Genomic DNA, 6,000 nt, shown 5'->3' on the forward strand with positions numbered 1-6,000 from the left:
CAGTCTTAGCTCTGCTCCCTTCATCAGTACTGATGTCTGGATGTTAGTCTAGAGTCTATATCTGCATCATTTCATCAAACATCAACTCCATCAGCATCAAACCTCAAACGTACCAACTCCATATTTCACTTTTGAATGCACTTACGTCCAACTGGTCCACAGTTCTAAAGAAAGCAGCCTGTCTCCATGGTTTGGTTGTACTTAATATCATGTTGTGTAAGTTCTAGTACTAGTCTTTCAAACAGAAGTTCTGCCCATTCACCTATTTTTCCATAGCCACTATACAAGGGGAAAAGCCCTGGCTCTGGAGGCCTCAGGTTCAAATCTTGTCTCTGTTAATTACTATACATATGATGTGGATAAACTACTTAACCTCTCAGGGCCTTAGCTTCCACACTTGTAAAATGAAGTTACTGGGCTAGATGATTTCCTTCCCCTCCAATTCTAAATCTATGGTTTTCTGAACATAAGCTCCTGCTTTCAAATCTATAAATCTGAATTGCGGGCAGGGTTCCTCAACTTGTTTTCCTAAGCCATCCTTAAGGTGTTTAGGAAGTCATTTTCCTCTGTCTCAGACTGTTCTATATACATTGAAGTTCTTCCTGAAATAATTTTACTGACTCAAGAAGCTTATTATACTTAATCTTTTTTTAGGTCTAATCAGTTTCCCAGATCTAATCTGTAGTTTCCCAGCTATCTATCCACTCAGCAATAACAAAAATAATAATCACTTAACATTTACATAGCTTTAAGATTTGCAAAATACTTCATCTATATAATCTCATTTGGTACTTACAACAACACTGGGAGACAGGTACTGTTATTATGCCCACTTTATAGATAAGGAAACTAACAATGAAAAATGATAAATAACTTCTGAGTTACATAGCTAGTAAATTTACAGATAAGAAAACTAAAGATGAAAAAAGATAAATGACTTCTTCTGAGTCACATAGCTAGTAAGTGTCTGAAGAAGAATTTGAACTCAGGTCATTCTGACTCCAATTCAATATTCTAGTTAGGAGATGCCAGCTAGTAGTTTTTAATCAAGACAGCCTAACAGCCTCTACTTCTTATGACTTCATTGTTCACTCTACTCCTAGACTCTGGAGCAGTCTGTCCTTCATAACAGAAGGTACAGAGGAGCTAGATAAAATAAGTTCACTATAAACTCTCTACCTTGTCAAATTGTACCCCTAGCCTATACCAAGCATTCAGATCCCTTGACATCAGGGTCAAAGCCAGTCTCTAAAGGTCTTCCATTAGTCTCAATTCTTCACATTATTTGTATGCTACTGGTGTTATTATTATAGTGACATGCCATATCTAGGTCTTGAATATTTCCTCTCTAAATGGGGCTGGCAGCTCTCCTAAGAAGTTTTTAACACAGCTTCTGCTTTGTATCCAATCTCCTCTCCATAGATATCAAGTCAACTTCCCCACTGCTGATACTCTCAGTATTCTCAGACAAGTCATCCTCTGCAGAAGGGCTTTGCTCTTAATTCTAGATCTTCCTTGTTTGGAGATCAAGTGACCAATTTCTTGGTATTTTCCCTAACTTCTACCTCTTCACAGATGGTAAAACACAATTTCAGCTAAATTACAGACCCCACATGTGACTTTGTCTCTTTTCATTAGGATCATCAAGTACTTTACATCTGCCCAAATCATTCACTACACCATGAATTTACTTTCAAAGTCCTTGTTCTCAGTGTCATGTGCCAGTTCTTACTCTCAAAAATACCATCTGGCGATTCAGTTTTGAAGCTTCTCACCAGAACTCCAAACACTTAACAGTCTACTCCATTGGGATGGGGTGGGAGTTGTCTTATTTGCTGTTTTAGTTAAAATGACAACATAGTACTTGATATAAAACTGCAAGAATGCTGCAAAACAATGCAATAGCTTAAAAGTGGTGGTACAATGAAAAAACGGGTCTGATCAGAAGGGAGTTCCAGCAGGAATGACAAAATAATTTTTTCAAAGGGAAATATCTAAGCAGTGTCTAAAAACAATAATATTTCCCTCCAAGTCCTGCATGTGGTGCACACTTCTGAGCAGCAGAGGGTGCTCCGGTACATCAGACATACTCCCTGAGATTCTCTGGGGTTCATCTCCACAGGTGCTAGTTTATATCAGTCTAGAGATTGTGGCGACGCCATCCAGTCAAATGCCATAGCTCGAGATGCGTTTCACTGAAAACCATTTACAAAGAAATGCTGGATCAGAAGAGAAGAAATAAATTAAACTGGGTCAAAAACAATACACCCACCGGATGCATTATCAGCCTGTAATGCTCTGTATCCACCTGCCAGAAGACAAGCAAAGAAAGTCTTGAAGTTCTTGCCCATCACTCAAACCCAAGTCTGGGCCAGGATCTTTTCACTCACAGCCACACCCCGAACTCAGCAACTTCTGTCTATGCAATACTGTATTGGTGTTTCCCAGGGCGCTACCAGATGTTTAGCAAGCAGGAGTTTCACTTTCAGGCACGTGCTTCCCCTCCCCAGGCTCCAGATCCTTTGCTGTGTCTATCGGGTTTAAGCATTTAACTGAATTTCTGTCCTTTTAATACTGGGGAGGGTTTATGGAGGCCAGGAATCTGAGCTCTCGGAAAGACAAGCTGGTGAATATCTTGAATTGGGAAGTTCAAGCCTGCAGTAGGCTAGACTGATGGGGTATCTGAAGTAAGTCTGGTCCCAACATGGTAAGCCCCCGACTCAGGACTCCTGGGAAAATCTCTTTCCTTAAAGGATGTACAAGTTGTTCAAGCATCAGTCTCACGGAGGCAGATGAAGAAGAAGGGACGCAAAAGCTGTTAAGAGCAGGGTACCATTTCCCCAGCCTTGATCATTTTCTTCAGATCAATTTCCCTTAAAATAATATATATACATATATATGTATGTATGTGTATATATATATATATATATATATATATATATATATATATATATATATATATATATATCCCGGATCATCTCTATTACCCACACAAACATGCTTCCAGCCATGAAACTCACTCACACAGACATGCTTCCAGCCATAAGACTTGTGCTTGAAGCTCTATGGGAGGGGCCCTAGTAACCACATTCAAATAAGATAATAATGTAAGTATTTTACAGACTTTAAAGCACTATAGAAATGCTACCTATTGTTGCTGTTTCTGTTATTACATTTCATAGGCTATCAGCTATACACATAATTATCCTGTTGTCACTGTCCCCTAAGGGAAAATTAGAATTTATTGATGAATAAGATGGATCACATAAGGATCATGGACACACAAGGCTGCATAAAATTGAAATGATAACTTGTGATCCTGCCAGAGCTGGATTTAATATTAGTTTCTTTTATTCCCCCCCAAAAAAATTACTTTATGTGAATATATATGCTTACATAAACATATTTTATATATAATATGTATATCTACCCTTCCCTCAAAATTACCTTGTATATATTTTGTATAAACATATGCACATGCTATCCATCCCCAGAGAAAGAACTAATGATATTGAATACAATTGAAACATACTTTTTTTAACTTTTTTTTTCTTTAGGGTTTTCATTTGTTTGGGCTTTTTTTTTTTTTTTTTTTTTTGGTCTGTGTTTTTTTTACCACATGATTATTGTGGAAATGTTCTGCATGACTACAAATATATAATCTATACTGAATTGTTTGCCTTAATTCACAGGGGTGAGAAGGAGGGAGAAAGGGAAAGAATTTGGAACTCAAAGTTTTAAAAACAAATGTTTAAAATTGTTTTTACATGTAACTGAGGGGAAATACTAAATACAAATTTTAAATAAAATGAACATACACACAACTACATAAATATATAAATAAAATGTATTGTTTCATAGAAGCACAGTACATTTGGGTTTTGAATGAAGGAAAAAGGACTTCATGACTAAAACTAGCCAAATGAAAATGTACTACCTCAGGAAAGAGAGAGTGTTCCCCTCTCCTAGAGGTCATTAAGCAAAAGATAGATGGACCTGCTTGTAGGGATATTATTTCATGTTTCAATTATGATTTGGATTAATTACCTCTAGTGTCCCCTTCATTAGTGAGACACTGTGATTGTCTAATCTTGTCTTACCTTATAGGGTTTTTGATGGCCACAAGCAGTGTCAGCTTTCCTCTTTCTGTTTTTAATGCAATTTTTTATTCACCTTCTAAAATATTTATTTTTCTTCTTGACTATCATAGACATGGCTACAATGTGACTAGACTGGTTTCAGTAAGCCATACTTAAAAATCTACCATCATCTCATAATAACCAGGGCTGGTTTTCTCAGCCAATGCAAGTGAGCCCTTCCAGTTGATCAGCAGTCCAACTCCTCAGGTACAAAGCAGAACATTCTTTATCCATTATGATTTCACATTTCTATGGTACTTTGAACTTTACAAAGTGCTTTCCTAATAATGTCAGTAGTATTATCTCTATTGTGCAGAGGAGGAGGCAAGGATTCTCTACAGATGGGAAGGACTTTTAGATGCTACTGATTATAAATGCCATTATGCTAATTGCATCAAGCCCTATAACATAGCAGAGCTTCCTAAATGACCTCATAATCATTCTCAAGGAGGGGTTCTTAATCTGGATATTGAATTAGAGTTTATAAATATAGGGAACTGTATTCCAATATAACTTGTTTCTCTATTATCCCATTTATTTAACTTTATGCATTTAAAAACATTATTTGTAAAGGGGGTTCATTAAGCTTCACCAGATTGGCAACAAAAGGGATCCAACACAAACACAAAATGTAAAGAGTTTGGCCTAATGATCTGCCCAGATAAAACCAAGTGAATAAAGAATGATTATTCTCTGGGCTTTGATGAGAAACTGAATGGATACTTATGAGGTTTGTCCATTAATATATGTGCATGCATTCACATGTGAATGCATGTGTGTATGTTAGTCAGTCAATTAAATTTTATTAAGTGCCTACTATGTGCTAGGAATCATGCTAAGTGCTGGTGACACAAAGAAAGGAAAAAAGACAGATCCAGAACTCAAGAAGCTCACAACCTAGGAAGGCAATATGCAAACAACTACATATAAACAAGCTAAAGACAGAATAAATTGGAAATAATCAACAGAAGGAAGCTATTAGAATTTAAAGAAGTTTTAATTAAATTAAAGATCAATTAGTATATGATAAAGATATTTATATACTTACATACACACATCACACAGGCTCTGAAAATGAACAATGAGATGAGTCTAGAGTTGATCAGGAAAGAATGGCAAGATTAACTTTAGGAAATTGCAGTGTTTCTACTAACCCCAATCTTCTTGAAGCAAACACCCACTTTTTTATTATAGCTTTTTATTGACAGAACATATGGATGGGTAATTTTCAACATTATCCCTTGCACTCATTTCTGCTCCAATTTTTCCCTTCCCTCCCTCCACCCCCTCCCCTAGATGGCAAGTAGTCTTATACATGTGAAACATGTTAAAGTATATCTTACATACAATATATGTGTGCAGAACCGAACAGTTCTCTTCTTGCACAAGAAAAATCGGATTCAGAAGGTAAAAATAACCTGGGAAGAAAAACAAAAATGCAAGCAGTCCACATTCATTTCCCAGTGTTCCTTTTCTGGGTATAGCTGGTTCTGTCCATCATTGATCAATTGGAACTGAATTAGATCTTCTCTTTGTTGAAGATATCCACTTCCATCAGAATACATCCTCATACAGTATCGTTGTTGAGGTATATAATGATCTCCTGGTCCTGCTCATTTCCCTCAGCATCAGTTCGTGTAAGTCTCTCCAGGCCTTTCTGAAATCCTCCTGCTGGTCATTTCTTACGGAACAATAATGTTCTATAACATTTATATACCATAGTTTACCCAACTATTCTCTAATTGATGGGCATCCATTCATTTTCCAGCTTCTAGCCACTACAAACAGGGCTGCCACAAACATTTTTGCACATGTGGGTCCCTTTTCCTTCTTTAGTATCTCTTTGGGCTATAAGCCCAGT

At 36.9% G+C, this 6,000-nt stretch overlaps 1 protein-coding gene across 1 annotated transcript in view; it reads right to left on the reverse strand.

Moving 5' to 3' along the window:
* Positions 1 to 4,331, reverse strand: part of ZMAT3 (zinc finger matrin-type 3) — a 47,949-nt gene extending 43,618 nt beyond the window's left edge. The window contains exon 1 of the mRNA XM_051983198.1: positions 4,101 to 4,331. The gene's annotated coding sequence lies outside the window, so the exon portion shown is untranslated. The remainder of the gene's footprint in view (positions 1 to 4,100) is intronic.
* Positions 4,332 to 6,000: the final 1,669 nt, after the last annotated feature.

This window comes from Antechinus flavipes, chromosome 3, assembly GCF_016432865.1.
Source record: "Antechinus flavipes isolate AdamAnt ecotype Samford, QLD, Australia chromosome 3, AdamAnt_v2, whole genome shotgun sequence".
NCBI classification, from domain to species: Eukaryota; Metazoa; Chordata; class Mammalia; order Dasyuromorphia; family Dasyuridae; genus Antechinus; species Antechinus flavipes.